Genomic DNA, 17,064 nt, shown 5'->3' on the forward strand with positions numbered 1-17,064 from the left:
AGACGCTTCATCTTCTAACCCTAAAAATCTTAAGGTGGGTCCCTGTTTGGATGTGGAGACCAAGGCTTCCCGTACTGCAGCTAGTGCCACCCCTCGGGGGTCAGTGCTCCCCTCGGTTCTCTGGGGCATCTCTGGGGATGGGGGCAGGGTGGAGGGGCAGCTGCTGGCATCTTCTGGGGGCTGACATTCAGATCCGGAGAAATCTGTCCCCGGACTGGTCCTTTCCCCTGGCTGGTGGGACACGCCCTGCCAGCGCCGTCGCAGCAGCAGGTCTGACCACCTGAAGGCTGCCGGGCAGGCCGACCCTAGTTTCCGGCTGCCCATCCAGTTACTGGACGCAGACCAGCCATCTCTCAGGCCTCGGCTTCCATACTGCCCTCCCGGGTGGTGCTAAGCAAAACAGAGGAGCAGCTGCCACGTTTAAGTCAATAAAATGTAGGTCAGTGCCATACTCTCTCCTCTGCCTCTTAATTCTCCCACTTCTCTGCCCCTTCTCTAGGAAATTCCTTTTCATTGAAAAGTTGAGGGAATAATATTTGTTATATTTTGCAAAGTTAAAAAAATTCCTTTGGGGAATTCCTTGGCGGTCCAGTGGTTAGGACTCCAGGCTCTAACTGCTGAGGGCCCAGGTTCAATCCCTGGTCGAGGAAGTAAAATCCCATAAGCTGCGGCACGGCTGAAGGAAAAAAAAAATTTTTTTTAAAGATAAAGACTCGGGGAAATGCCCCATGATAAAAATTATTTTTAAAAAAAATCCCTTCGTGTGCCCTTTAGCTCATCCTGTGCCCAGCCTCATCCCCAGGCAGACCACATGGTACCCAGGAGGGATCCTGCTCATAAGCCAACTTGGGGCCTTTTTTTTTTTTAACATCTTTATTGGAGTGTAATTGCTTTACAATGGTGTGTTAGTTTCTGCTGTATAACAAAGTGAATCAGCTATATGTATACATATATCCCCATATCTCCTCCCTCTTGCGTCTCCCTCCCACCCTCCCTAACCCACCCCTCTAGGGGGACACAAAAGCATCGAGCTGATCTCCCTGTGCTATGCGGCTGCTTCCCACTAGCTATCTCTTTTACATTTGGCAGTGTATATATGTCCATGCCACTCTCTCACTTTGTCCCAGCTTACCCTTCCCCCTCGCCGTGTCCTCAAGTCCATTCTCTACGTCTGCATCTCTATTCCTGTCCTGCAACTTGGGGCCTTTTAAATCCTAAAAATCCTTTTAAGTCCTAAAAATCTTGTTAAGATGAGTCCCTGTTTGGATGTGGAAACCGAGGCTTCCCGTCTGGCAGCTAGTGCCAAAATTCCTGCATTTGCCAAATTCCTGCATAGCGGCCTTTGCAGTACAGAAAAGCTACTGTGCTGTAGTCATGAAGGAATTTTAAGGATTAAACCTCTTGTTGGGAATTGGGCACAGAGATTTGAGAAGGTTTGCTCCCCCATCCCAGCTCCCATAAACTCACCTGTCCCCGCCAGGCCCTGGGGGCACCAGGGCCTGGGGAAAGTGACAGAGACCCTGGAGTGAGCGATGGGGCTGGAAGGAATAGGTGGAGAGAGAAGGGGGCAGGCAGGGCCTTCCAGAAGAGGCCAGAGGAAGAGTCTGGACACATGGGTGAATGGGTGAACAGGCCACTCTTGGTTGTGGGTGGCTAGAGCACAGAACAGGGGAGGGAAGCAGGAGCCACAAATGGCCTCAAAGGGACCCCATGTTAAAAGTCTGGTCCCGAGGATGATGAGTATTGGGCAGGTGTCACAGCTGAAGGTACTAATTCCTCCCCGTGATCATTGAGCTTACTCTGTGACAGCCACTGGACACAGGTGAGGACCAGAAGGAACGGTTAAGACCTGGGGCTGGGAGACCCACTGGGGGCTGTTGCCTCCTTCAAGAAAGAGCGGGGTGGGATAACGGGGTGGAGGGGGGTAGAAGTCATTGTAGTGCAGAAAGGACAGGACCCAAGGCTTGTGCAGAGGGACTGGAGGGCTCTGGGGTAAGAGGAGGTGACGCAGGGAGGTGGCAGTGCTTTTTTTGGCCGCACTGTGCGGCATGCAGGACCTTATTTCCCCATCCAGGGGTTGAACCCGTGCCTCCCGGCAGTCGAAGCTCAGAGTCTGAACCACTGGACCACCAGGGCAGTCCCGAGAACAGGACTTCATTCCATAGACATTTGCAGAGTGCCTACTGTGCACCAGCCCCCTCTACCAATGACTGCATGTGGGAGAGAAGGGCTCCTGGCCGTGGGCAGTGTGGGAGTCACACAGCTATGAGGGCAGGGAGGAGGGCTTCCCAGAGGAGGTGCTGTTTGGGCAGAGTCTCAGCGAGTGATCATGGCAGGGTCGAGTGTGAGACAGGGGTGGCAGGAACACTCACCTGGGTAAGCATACATTGGGGTAATTGCTCCAGGTCCTGGAGGTGGAGAAGAGTAAGGAGGAGGAGGCCCTTTGAGGGAAAAGAAGGAAAAACACCCTCAGATCTGAAGACTGACTATGTGCCAGGCGCTCAGCTGAAAACCTGGCTGGTGTGAGGGGGGCACCCATTTTACAGAAGAGAAAGCTGAGGCTTGGAGGGATGCATCGAGTTGCCAGTGGTAGTTTACCTAGTAGATGGAGGAGCTCAGATCTGAACCCAGCCATTTCTGACTCCACAGCGCCCTCGTTGTGCTGGGCTGTAAGCTCTTCCTGGAGGCTTGAGGGTGCAGAAATACCATGGGACCCCATAGTCTCTCCCTGTCTTTTCTTTTTCCTTTTTTTAATATCAAGCCTTTATTATGTGCCAAACTCGCTGCTAAACACTTGACATGACTCACTCCATTTACTCTTGTCAAGACACCAACAACAGGACTTCCCTGGTGGCGCAGTGGATAAGACTCTGCGCTCCCAATGCAGGGGGCGTGGGTTCAATCCCTGGTCAGGGAACTAGATCCCACGTGCATGCTGCAATTAAGACCTGGCACAACAAAATAAACAAATAACTATTTTAAAAACACAAAAAAACACCAGCGAGGTACCTATGTGGCGTTATTCCAATTTTGCAGATGTGGAGGCTAGGCTCAGAGAGGTTAAGTAACTTGCCTGAGGTCACCCAGCAAAGAAGCATCAGAGTCAAGAATGGTACTTAATTATGGCTGCCTCCTGAGCACATGCTGCTAAATGACGTGCCCCTTGCCCGATCCCTTGCATCGTCGGGATGGCTCCAGAAAGGGGCAGCATTCCATCTGCTCCTTCCAAGAAGAACTGTTTGGGCCCCAGGCCCGCCTCCATTCTTCCCAGCCTTGTCTCCCTCCTGACCCACAAGGGGCCTGTCACAGTGTGTGGATGCCCAGCTCTGCCCCTCGCCTCGCAGGAGTCAGCCCTCGGCTGGCCCTTGGGGCCTTGGGAAGCATCCCTGCCCAAGCCCTGGAATTAGGTGTAAGGCAGTTTGGACAAGGAATTCTGGGATCCTAGATACCCAGAGGGTGGTGTGGGGAAGGGGAGGATGGGAGCTCCAGAATCTTAACCGCTCACTGTGTGGGTGATGGATAGGGACACTGTGTGGTTGTTTTTGTTTTTGTTTTTTTAAAATTTATTTTTGGCTGCGTTGGGTCTTTGTTGCTGCGTGTGGGCTTTCTCTAGTCGCAGCGAGCGGGGGCTACTCTTTGGTGCAGTGCGCGGGCTTTTCATTGTGCTGGCTTCTCTTGTTGCGGAGCACGGGCTCTAGGCATGCGGGCTTCAGTAGTTGTAGCGCGCAGGCTCAGTAGTTGTGGCTCACGGGCTCTAGAGTGCAGGTTCAGTAGTTGTGGTGCACGGGCTTAGTTGCTCCGCAGCATGTGGTATCTTCCTGGCCCAGGGCTCGAACCCGTGTGCCCTGCATTGGCAGGCGGATTCTTAACCACTGCGCCACCAGGGAAGCCCCCCTGTATGTTTTTATTGGGAACTGCTCAGGCGCTTTGATGGGGACTTGACTGTCCCAGGAAAGGAGCCTCGTGGCTTGAGGGAGGCACCTGGGCTTTCTCCACCCCATGCCTCCTCCCAGAGTAGGGGCGACCAGAGAAAAGGAAGTCCCTCCCCACTTCTCTCGACTCAGTCTAGTCTCTGTGGGACAGGAGGTGGTTTCATACCCATCCGGTCCCCAGCAGCTCTGCCTGGGGCTGGGATTTGTACCCATTTTACAGGTGCAGAAACTGAAGGTCAGAAATCAAGTACCTGGCCCAGGACTTCCGGCTGGGAAGTCCTTCTGAGCTCAGACTGAGTTAGCAACTGCCTGGCCCTATGTCCGTCATAACTTTCTATCCTCTAAACCATTTTCCAGATGAGAAAAGAGATTTGGTGACTTAACCTGAGGCCACAGCAGCATGGCCAGAACCCCCCACCTCTCCCAGGGTATTCTAGGTTGTCTCTGGCCCCTGGGTGGGCTGGGGGCGGAGGGGCAGGTCATACCTGCTATGGGGGCATCATTAGTCTTGTGACATTTTGAGAGAGGGCACAGGCTGTGGAGGCCCCACATTGTCCCCATCCAGTCTTGTGGTCCCCGGGTTGGCGGGGGCAGCGGGACTTGGGGGGTGAGGCAGGGAGTCAGCCCCAGTTCATCAAGGGAACCCGTAGTCTCCCGGCCCTTCCCGAGGACCCCACAGTCAGCCTGTCACCTGAACGAGGGGACCCTCACCCTGGTGGTGGTTCCCTCTTGGGGCCCAGGAGGTCCTCTGTTCCAGCAACGGTGTCGGGGCAGCGTTGGGTTCCAAGCTCTGAGCAGCCAAGCTCTGGTCTCGGGAGGCCCCCATCACGTGGCCTGGTTGTCCACGGGTGACAGGAGTGCAGGTCGCCCCCAGCGCCTCTTGCTGGGCCTGGCTCAGGTGGAACAGCCATCGTGATGTGTGTCCTTACAGTGGCCAGAGGGTGGGCTTCGTCCCCATTCTCTGCAGGAGGGGGCGTGGTCTCCTCCGGCCCACCTTGAGGAATCTTTGAAGATCAGATCACCCCCTCCGGCCGGCCAAGCCGAAACCGGGCTGGGGTCAGAGGGCAGGTTGGGAGCTAGCGATTCTGTTGTGAGGAATTCATCCTGGGGGTGTTGTCCCTATGGACACAGAGATGTAGCTGTGAGGACGTTCACATCTTCTTTAGAAATGCAGATAGGTGTATGTACACAGGCACGCACATGTGTATATATACAGTAAGTCCCCTACATACGAACCTTCAAGTTTCGAACTTGCAAAGAGGTGAATGTGCGTGGCAGCCCCTGTACACCAGCTGTTGTACCGTACTACTGTACTTTTCAAGGTACTGTACTGTAAGATAAAAAATGTTTTCTTTATTTTCTGTTTGTTTTTTATGTACATATTATTTGTGTGAAAAGTATTATAAACCTATTACAGTACAGTACTATATAGCCGATTGTGTTAGTTAGGTACCTAGGCTAACTTCGTTGGACTTACGAACAAACTGGACTTACAAACACGCTCTCGCAATGGAACTCATTCGTATGTAGGGACTTAACTGTATATGTATACACACGTATATACACAGAGATACATGTACATACACATGTATATGAGTACATGCACACAGGTGTGTGGATAAACACACAGGCGTGCACGTGTGAATGCACACATGAACATGCACACACATGTACACATATGTGCGAGTTTATGTGTTGCCTCACAAGTCCAGCTGCCTCTCCTGCTTGTTTAGCTGTGAGTTTGGGCAAAGCCCTAAGTCTTTCTAACCCTCCATCCCCTGGCTTCCCTACCTGTAAAATGGGGATACGATAGCTGCCTTATAGGGTTGTTATGGGATCAAATGCCATAACCCAGGTAGTCGGTTCGGCCCAGGGAGTAAAGCCAGCATTTTTATTGTGAAATGATCGGTGGCCTGAAACAGCCAGAAGAGATGGTCCCGACTGTAGAGGGCAGCCTCCGCGCTGGGGCTGGCTCCGTGCTACACCTGGGGTCACAGCCAGGAAGGGCAAAGCCAGGGTTTGTGCGAACAGAGGCACGAAGTGAGGTCTGTGCGCTTAACCTGTATACTCCATGGCTTCTCTTTACGCCTCCATCCTGGGGAATATCCAAGATAGTCCAAGATAGCCCTGCTCCTATCAGATTGGCAGAAACCAAAAGTTATGGCGAGTCTGGGCGGGAACTGGCTTTCCTATACAAGCACTAGAAGGGGGATTTGGTGATACCTAGCAGAGTTACAGATGGGGGACCCTTGGACCTTGCCATACTATTTCTAGAAATCCATCCTAAAGGTAGACTAGCAAAAATATCAGGTGAGGTAAGCACAAGGCTATTCAAGGCAGCAACAAAAAACTAGAAATAACCCAAATGTCCATCCATATAGTGACTCTGCAGCTGCCAAAAATAAAGAGAGGAAAGAAGGGGAAAAAGAGAAAAAAGAGGAAAATCTCCATATATTACTATGGAACAGTCTCTTTTGGGATATATTGTCCAATAACAAACAAGAAGATATGTGTGTATATGTACATATAGTACTATTTTTTGGGGGGTTTTTTTGGCCTTGCCATGTGGCTTGTGAGATCCCCGACCAGGGATCGAACCCAGGCCCCTGCAGTGGGCATGAGGAGTCCTAACCACTGGACCGCCAGGGAAGTCCCGATATAGCCCTACTTTTAACGTCAGGAAACAGGGAGGGAGATAAATAATTTCCAAGAAGAAATAAATGAAGGATTATTTAGGAACTAAAACGGTTAATGTTGAGAGTGGAAGCAGGTCCTCTCTAAATATACCTTGTTTATAGGTTTGACTTTGGAACCATGTCATTATTTTTACTAACTAAAAAGGAAGTACATCAAAAAGAAAAAAGCAACACCAAAAAACGGAAAGCAACCGAAAACTAACAAATGTGATCATGTATCAAGAATTCTTACCCAACACAAGGCACAGAGCACAAGCTATAAAAGAAAAACTTGAAAGACTACTTCATCAAAGCACCTGCTTCTTAACAGATACCATCTATAGATACAATAAAAAGGCAAGCTACAGACTGGAAGAAAATATTTAAAGTCCAAAGGACAGGTATACAGAATATAAAAGAACTCCTTCAATTCAATAATTTTTTTTTAAAAACCTCACAATCTTAAAAGTGGGCAAAAGACCTGAACAGACACTTCACAAAAGAAAATATAGAAATGGCCAACATACATATGAAAAGATGCTCAGCATCCCTATTCATCTAGGAAACACAAATTAAAAATCATAGTTACTGTTGGTTAAATGTTATTTTATTTCTTATTTTTATTTTTATTTTTTTCTTCCCGAAACATAATTTTATTTAATTGAAAAAATATCAGTGTGCAAATTGGACATTTTGGGTACATAAAGTCAAGTGCTAATTAAGTAAATGAGTGATGAATCATAATATCAACACTAGTCATTAAATAAAATTGCATTTAAATTAGATTTACCAGATATTAGATTTACAAATTAATTACAATAAATTTTGTAAATTAGATTTACAAAAAATATAATAAGCCAACTTTAAAGAAAGCTTCCAATAATTTTATTCTTTTTTTTCCCTCAAATTTTATTTTAAAAACTTACAAATGTTCAGGAACTTGGACATAGGATGAAGACCATCTGTACAGTCCTCACTGAGATCCGACCACACTGTTTTTTTCTCTCTCTCTCTTTTTGCTAAACAATTTTAAAGTCATATACGTTATGATATTCTATTCTTTATTTCTATATGCATCACCTAAATGGACGTTTTACTATATAACCACAATACTGTTATCACACCTAAGAAATCTGACAATAATTCCATAATGCCATCTAATATATGAAGCCAATTTCCCCCATTTTTTACAAAAATGTCTCATATGATTTTCCTCCAATTTAAAATTCAACCAAGGTTCATGCATTGCTTTTGGTTATATCTCTTTAGATTCTTTTTTTTTTTTATTAGAGTATGGTTGCTTTACAATGTTGTGTTAGCCTCCACTGCACAACAAAATGGATCAGCCGTACACATACAGGTATCCCCTCCCTTTTGGACTTCCCTCCCATTTAGGTCACCACAGTGCATTACGTAGAGTTCCCTGAGATATACGGTATGTTCCCATCAGTTGTCTATTTTATACATAGTATCAATAATCTATATGTGTCAATACCAGTCTCCCAATTCCTCCCACCCCACCCATTTCCCCCTTGGTATCCATACATTTGTTCTCTACGTCTGTGTCTCTATTTCCGCTTTTCATATAAGATCATCTATACACCATTTTTCTAGATTCCACATATATGCTTTATTATACAGTATTTGTTTTTTTCTTTCTGACTTACTTCACTCTGTATGACACTCTAGGTCCATTCACGTCTCTACAAATGACCCAATTTCATTCCTTTTTATGGCTGAGTAATATTCCATTGTATGTATGTACACATCTTCTTTATCCATTCCTCTGCTAATGTCCATTTAGGTTGCTTCCCTGTCCTGGGTATTGTAAACAGTGCTGCAATGAACACTGGGGTGCATGTGCTTTTTTGAATTATGGTTTTCTCTGTTCTATTTTTATTTATAAATATGTTGGTGGGAAGTGGAGTCTATTTATTTATTTATTTATTTATTTAATTTATTTACTTATTTATTTTTGGCCATGTGGCATGCAGAATCTTATTTCCCCAACCAGGGATCAAACCCATGCCCCCTTCAGTGGAAGCATGGAGTCTTAACCACTGAATCACCAGGGAAGTCCCTCCACTGGTTAAATTTTAAAAAAACAGACAAGTGTTGACATGCATACAGAACAACTAGGACCTTCTACATTGCTGGTGTGAGTGTAAAATTGTTCATCATTTTGGAAAACTGGCAGTTTCTCCTAAAGGCAAACATCCACCCACCTGGAACCAGCAACTCCACTCCCAGGTTTTTACCCAGGAGAAATAAAAGCATATGTTCAGAAAAAGACCTGTATGAGAAAATTCATAGTAGCTTGAGTCATAATAGCCAAAATCTAGAAACAACCCAAATATTTGTCAGCAGGTGGGTGGATCATCATATTGTGTACATTATTTATACCAAGGAATTCTGCACAGCGATGAAAAGAATGGACAATTGGTGTACTCAGCCATATGAACACGTCTCAAAAAATGATTCTGAGCCAAAGAAGCCTGACTGTACATCTCCTATAAGCCTAGTTATTTGAAGTTCTGAAACAGGTCAAGCTGTGAGATGTGGTAAAAGTAGAGGTGCCACCTGTGAAGGCAGAGAATCTGGGCATGAAGGCAGGTGTGCATGGCATCCAAGGGCCACTTACATCAGAGACGTGTTAGATTTGTGAATTGTTACAACCGTTTTTCAGCTGATGGAAAAGCATATTGAGGAAGGCCTTTCCTGATTCCCACAGAGATCTTGTCTTCCTGGAAAGAAAAGATGCCTCTTCTGAGGTCAGGGCCTCGCTCCAGCACCACCTCCCCCTTCACGGACCCTCTGACCTCCTGTCTCTGCAGCTCTTTTACCATTTCCAGGGCGTCCACACCTGAGAGTCTTGAAACAGCCAGCTTGGCGTTCCTGCTAGTCCTTTTTGCCTCCACATGATGACGTGTCGCCTCACCCCCTCTTCTCACTCTGTTCCCTGCGCCCCGTCTCCTTTGGACAGTGTCTACATCCCTATGTGCATTGCTGTCTGAGGTTTGATGCCTGCTTCCTGTCCTGCTGCATCCCCCAGCCCGCTATAGAGGAGGTGCTCCACTAATATAGATTGACTGCATGAATGAATGAATGAATGAATGAATGAATGAATGAATGAATGAGCTGCGTGATTCACCCATCACAGCCCACCCCATTTGGCTTAAAATCCTTCCGATTTCACACCCCAGGACTAGGGGGCTTTGTATAGACTTGAGGTTATACATCTTGGGATAAGGTTGGCGACTGCCTCCTTCTCCGGGGATTTTTGAGGACGTTGGTCCCCTTAAGGCAGGGTTTGGACCCCGGCTGGCGCATCTGAACTGGGACACTCTGAGGGGGAATGAAGGAGGGAGATGGGCGATGCTCGCAGGCTCCGACCATCCCGGCCATTGCCACCAGGGGGCAGCACCAGGCTGCGCGAGTCCGTCGCACTTCCTCCAGGCTCTGCTGGACGGACAGGTTCCCATCTAGCGCAAGGGGGACCGGGGAGCAGGGCCGCCCCTGCCATAGTCTCTTTAGGGCTGGCCTGGTGCCCTCACACCGCCCTGGGGCTGAGGACTCCTGTCCCCCTTGTCCTCCTCAGGCCAGGCTGCAAGGAGTGAGGAGGCCTGAGAGAGGGCTTGAGGCCAGCCCAAGGGCACGCCTCCCTGTTAGACCCCAGCCCCTCCGCACCCAGATGTGGGACCCCATGGGAGAGCCATGAGGCCTGGCTGGGCTCCTCCTGGGCCTCTTCCATGAGGATCAGCTCTCTGCGAGGCTCAGGGCTCCTGGAGGCCTGCTTTGTTGTTATTTGTTTTTTGTTTTTTTTTTTATTTTTGGCTGTGTTGGGTCTTCGTTTCTGTGCGAGGGCTTCCTCTAGCTGCGGCAAGCGCGGGCCACTCTTCATCACGGTGAGCGGGCCTCTCACTATCGCAGTCTCTCTTGTTGCGGAGCACAGGCTCCAGACGCGCAGGCTCAGTAACTGTGGCTCACGGGCCCAGTTGCTCCGCGGCATATGGGATCTTCCCAGACCAGGGCTCGAACCCATGTCCCCTGCATTGGCAGGCAGATTCCCAACCACTGCGCCACCAGGGAAGCCCTACTTGTTTGTTTGTAACCTTTGCATCCCCTAAATAAGGCCTGGCATGGAAGAGGAAGAAGGTGGTTAAAGCATGGGCTCTGTCACTCCCAGCTGTCCTCCTCTGTAAAATGGGTATAACAACAACAATAACAATGATAATAATAATAATAAAACTTCCTGCTAAGGGTGTTAGGAAAATTCAAGAAGACAGTTTTACTTGCTGGCTGATCCTTCACACATGCCTACTTTCTGTTCTTTCCATCCTGCCCCCCCTCCCCCCACCCACCCCCGGCCTTGCGGCTCCTGCCGCCTGGAGGGCTCTTTCCTGAGATATCCCATGTCTCATCGTCAAACTCAGCTCATATGCTACTTCCTCATGGAGGGCTGCCATGGACCCCCGGCCAAGAGGAACCAGCCACCCTCTACCAGGCCACCTGGTTCATTGTTTTTTTTAAATTAATTAATTAATTAATTAATTTACTTTTGCGGTATGCGGGCCTCTCAGTGTTGTGGCCTCTCCCGTTGTGGAGCACAGGCTCCGGACACACAGGCTCGGCGGCCATGGCTCACGGGCCCAGCCGCTCTGCGGCATGTGGGATCTTCCCGGACCGGGGTACAAACCCGTGTCCCCTGCATTGGCAGGCGGACTCTCAACCACTGCGCCACCAGGGAAGCCCTATTTATTATTTTTTGGTGCGGCATGCGGGATCTTAATTCCCTGACCAGGGATCGAACCCATGCCCCCTGCACTGGGAGCGCAGAGTCTTAACCACTGGACCGCCAATTTTGCCAGCACTTACCTCTGCCTGGAATCGTCCGGTTCCTGTTTAGTTTACTCGTCAGTGTCTGTTGTCCCTAAAACTTCAGCTCTGTGAGGGCGGGAACCTCACTGATTTTGTTCACAGCTGTCTCCCCAGTACCCAGCACAGTGTCCGGGACATAGTAGATGCTCAATAAAGATTTGTTGTATGAATGATGAATGAAAGAAATCGTGTGAAGCACATAGAAAGCTTGCAGTTAGGGACTTCCCTAATTGCAAGTGGTTGCGCAGTGGTTAAGAATCTGCCTGCCAATGCAGGGGACACGGGTTCAAGCCCTGGTCCGGGAAGATATCACATGGCACGGAGCAACTAAGCCCGTACGCCACAGCTACTGAGCCTGCACTCTAGAGCTCGTGAGCCACAACTACTGAAGCCCGTGCGCCTAGAGCCCATGCTCTGCAGCAAGAGAAGCCACCGCAATGAGAAGCCCATGCACCACAACGAAGAGTAGCCCTTGCTTGCCGCAACTAGAGAAAGCCTGTGCAGCGACAAAGAGGCAACACAGCCAAAAATAAATAAATAATAAATAAATTTATTTTTTTAAAAAGAAACCTTGCAATCAATAATGACCATAATAAATTAAATTAGCAGAGTCCCCAAAAGCCAAGGCAGGGGGGCAGGCCATCCTGGGAATGGAGTGAGCCTGGAGTTCTGGCAGCTGGGAGTCCTGGAGGACCCTGGTCCTCTCCTGCTTGTGACCCTGAGCTCCTCGCTTACCCTCTCTGGGCTCTGCAATAAGGAGGACTCCGCAGCCAGGGCTGCTCAAGGAAAAAAGAAGATGGGACTTTGTTTTTCCCTTCCTGCTCATCCTGTTCCCAGAAGGGCCCAGCTCCTGCAGGGAAGCGAGGAGATAAGGAGGAAGGAATCTGGAGGAAGGAGTGGTAACTGTAATTATTGTGCAAGAGATGGGGAGGGGGGCTGGGTTGCCAAGGGGCTGGGGAGGGGCAGCTGGAGAAGCTCTCCAGCCTGGGGAGGGGCTGCGCTTTCCCCGAGCCCTCCCTTCCCTCTCCTCCTGCCCATCAGAGGGGTCCCACCTGCTCTATTGGCAAAGGGATCCCTGAGCCCTGGGCAGGACCTGCTGGTTCATACTGGGACGTCCCCTAACCTCTCTGGGCTGCATTTCCAGCTCTGCTAACCAGTCATCTGTCTGCTTTCTCTTCCTCCCAGCTTGTGGTGAGCTGGGGGAAGGCATGGGAGGTGGATGGGCTGCTTGCTGTAGGTGCCCCCTCCCCAAGCCCCATGGCTTATTGGGAGGGGGGAATTCTTGTCCCCTGGGCACCATCGGAGGCTCTCTCTCTGAAGAGTGGGCATCCCAGCTGGGGGTGACTTCTTCCCTGATGGGTGCCTTCCATCCTCTGCCCTCCGAACTCTGTGAGTGAACTCTGAGGCCTGCCTGGAGGAGGACGCAGGGGGACTGTTTCTAGACTGAGAAAGCTCTGGGGTCTGGAGTTTGGGGGAGAATCCAGGGAGCTGTGCAGTGGGAGAGTGTGTGGTTATGCATGTTTCCATCTGCGTGTGTTTGCATGGGGGGCATGTGTGTGTGTATGGGGGGGTGGATATTGGTGTTGTGTGTGGTATGTGTCTTGTCTGCTTGTGTGTGTGTGTCTGTGTGTGTGTGTGTCCATGAATACCTCATCTCATTTACATTGGGTGTTTGCAGTGCAGGTTTGTGTGTGGAGGTGTGAGTGTGTGTGCTCGCGGGTCTCCGTGCATCTCAGTGGGCTCTGTGTCTGTGTCCTTGGGGGAGGGGTGGTCTGTGTTCGGGGTGAGCTCACAAAGCTGGCTCCTGCGCCCTTTTCCCTCCGTCAGTCAGCAGGCTCAGCCGGCCCCCTTAGCCCCCTTGGACCTCACCCTGAGTGGGTTCCAGCCTCAGAGCCTCACCCCGGAGGGGGTGAGCCCAGGAGGAGCAGAGCAGAGGGCGAGCTCCCACCTCCACTGGCCTCCCACCCGGCTTGGGGTGGAGTCTCCAGCTCCCTCTCAACTGTAGGCTCTTCTGGTGCCATTTTACAGAAGGGAAAACTGAGTCACTCGCCAGTCCCCTCATCCGTGGCCGACCTCGCTACCCCCCGTGACATTGCCTCTGTCCTGGTTCTTCAACATGTATTTACTGAGCACCTACCATGTGTCAGGCATACAAAACCAAGCAAGACAACGTGCCTGCCCTGGTGAGCCGATGTGTTAGTGGGGGAAACAGACACCAAAGACATTCACAGGGGAGGAGGGTGAAATGGTAACCATGGGCGATGGGATAGACTGAGGGAGGGCACGGCACGCACTTAGTTCAGGGTGGGTGGAAGGTCCCCTCCTTTGAGCAATGACAAGAAAGAGGCAGCCTGGGAAGATGCAGGGGAAGAGAGTGGCCCCAGATCCAGTCATTGGCAGAGTGAAGTTCACCCACCATCTGGCCCCGCAGCCTGCACTCCTAGCTCAGCACAGCTGGATGGGGCCACTCACCCTGCTCACCAAAATATCCCGAAGATGTAAAGTGGCTTCTCAAAACGATGAAAGAATTAGAAGGAAACAGGAAATGCCACAGGGTATTTATCTAACCTTAGCAGCGGGCCGAAAACCCCAGAAGCAGCATAGGAAAGGACAGCCGGATTTGACCCTGAGGATCAGGTGGGCCCTCCTGTGGATGCCGGGGAAAACGATGTGTCAGTCGTCGGTTGTAGCCAGTGAACCACTCTGGTGCAGATGCTGCTGGCTGTGTGGGGGCAGGTGATGTCTGATCACCTTGACCTGCCTACAGCAAGAATCCTGCTAGCTTGGTTTAGCCAGGATCCCCCTTGACCTGTGATGGTTCGTTTCTTCTTAGTAATTTTCCGTCCACTGTCCTCCCCCCACCCCCGCTATGAGTTTCCAGTTTTCCTAGTTGCATTTGGAGTTGAGCCCAATCCTTGCAAACACCCCATTGCAGTGGCCCCTACACCTATCGTAATTGTCCTGATCAGTCTGCCTTACTGTTTTAACAAGTGTCATGAGTAATTTTTTCTTGAACAATGGTTGGATTCATGCTTTTGAAAGCTCATTCTGCCTGCTGCACAGAAAATTGGTGCATGAGCATGGTTATTAGGGAGAGGCAGAAGGGACTGGATGGAGGCTGCTGCTCTTGGTGAGATGGTAGAGGCCTAAGTCAAGGTGGGAAGAAATGGGTACAGGTGGGTGGACATGAGACACACTTTGAAGGGAGGAGTCTCCATTCATACCTGCTTTAAGCCCTTACCTGGCTGCCATCGCTCCCTAATTGAGACCCATAAATTTAGCCCATTCTGGTAACTGCCATCTCACCCCACACTCCCTTTCCTCTCTCTATGTCTTAGCCCCACCATGCTCCTTCCCACCCCAGGGCCTTTGCACATGCTCTCACCTCTCTCAGGAATGTCCTTTTCTTTGTTTAATTCCTGATTATAGATCTCAGGTCAATCAGCACTTTTCAGAGAAGCCTCTCCTGGCTCCTCCAGCACCATACCTGACCCTGCTGTGGGTCACAGAGTGATTTTGTACCTTGTGTGATTACTGGTTTAACATCTGCCTCCGCTATTAGAGTGTACCAATGGGGGGGGGCAGGGCCAATGAGAGTTTTGTTTAGCCCAGGGCTTGGAACAGATTACAGGTGCCATAAATATTTGTCAGATGGCTGGCTGAATGGCTAATAAGGCCTTGTTGGGCAGAAAACTTAGACCACATACCCTCATCAGCTGTTAGCTCAGGTCTGGCAGCTAGGCCAGTGCCATCAGATGGGGCCAAGGTGGTGGGCTGATGTCACTGACTGCAGGAGACTTAAGCAACCACAATTTGGGAGAGAGAACTCCCTGTGACCTGTCTCACCCTATGGTGGAGGGCGGGTACCCACTGAGCCACAGAGCCTTATCTAGCCCACCACCTGACATCTTGGTTATTGGTTAGCACTACCCGTCTACCACTTCCTCAGGCTGTGACTCCTCAGGGGTGGGAACAGGGCGGGCACTTTTTATTTCTGGGTGCTCAGTGCCCAACACAGAGCCCAGCATGGGCAACACATCCAGTGAAGAACTGTAGACCCGACCTGCACAATCTCAGGTATGAAATTCTGAGAGGCTTCAGTTTAGTTGAGAAGGGCTTTGGGGAGAAAAGGAAGAAAAGGGACTGCCTTAGTTTGCTCTGGCTGCCGTAACAGATACCACAGACAGGTGACTTAAACAACAGCAACTTATTTCTCCCAGTTTTGGAGGCTGAGAAATCCAAGATCAAGGTGCTGGCCAATTCAGTTCCTGTTGGAGAACCCTCTTTCAGGCTTGTAGAGGGCTGTCTTCAACAGTCTCTTCTTTGTGTGGGTGTAGAGGAGGGAACAAAGGAGGTGGGAGGGAGAGGGAGAGGGAGATGGGGAGAGAGAGAGTGTGTTACTGGAAAACTGGGTTCATCTCTTGGTGGGTGTGGAGCGAAAAGACACAACCAAGCTAAAGATCAGGAGAAGGAAGGATTTACATTACTGGCAGCAAGTAAGAACACCTGGGATCTTTCCCAAAGCAGTGTCTCCCCAACAGCAAAATCAGGGAAGTTTTTCTTTGGCCACACAGCTTATGGGATTTTAGTTCCCTGACCAGGGATAGAACCTGGGGCCCCCACAGTGAGAGTGCCAAGTCCTAACCACTGGACCACCAGGGAATTCCCTAAATTGGGGAAGTTTTAATCCCCTATTCATGAAGGGGATTGAGCAGAGGAGAATTCAGCACAGAATTGGGGCAAAGGTTGACAGAGTCCAAGTTTTAGTTGATTGAGGTCAGGAGGGTCATCACTCCCTTGAGGAGGAACTACAACTCTGTTTTATCGCTGAACTCTTGTTTCTTGACTACTTTTCCTTCGTTCCTGCATTCCCTCACTTCCCTGAAGATCATTAATTATTGAGCCCTGTTAAAGGACAAACATTGTGGCTGGGCTTAGATCACAAAATGGCTTAGGCCAAAAATGGCTTCTCTTATGTCAAGGAAGCCATGCCTGGTTCTTTCTCCGGGGACCCCTAACCTATTTGCATACAAGAGCAGGCAGAACTGGTGGGTTCCAGGAGGGACCCCCGTGCCGTCCCCACTCCTGGACCCTGTTGTCCCAGGACCGTTACAGGATCCCTCCCCCCTTCCCGCCCCTCAACTACCGGCCTGAGCCTGGGTCCAGGGCTGGGTTCCCTTTCAGAGGCTGCTCCCGACTTGCTGTGTGTGAGGGGGTGGGTCACCTCTCGTGCCTCAGTTTCCTCTCTTATGAGAGTACGAAATTAATTTTTAAAAAAAAAGAAAAAAGGGGGGGTGGGATGAATTGGGAGATTGGGATTGATATATATACACTATTGATACTATGTATAAAATAGATAACTAATGAGAACCTACTGTATAGCACAGGGAACTCCTAAATGGGAAGGAAATCCAAAAAAGAGGGGATATGTGTATACGTATAGCTGATTCGCATTGCTGGACAGTAGAAACTAACACAACATTGTAAAGCAACTATACTCCAATAAAAATTAATTAAAAAAAGATGAGAGTAAGGTCATTTACCTGCAGACACAGAGGACTCAAGGAGGGAGTGGAAAT

The sequence above is a fragment of the Mesoplodon mirus genome, assembly GCF_964341445.2.
Source record: "Mesoplodon mirus genome assembly, chromosome: 15".
Taxonomy (NCBI): Eukaryota; Metazoa; Chordata; class Mammalia; order Artiodactyla; family Ziphiidae; genus Mesoplodon; species Mesoplodon mirus.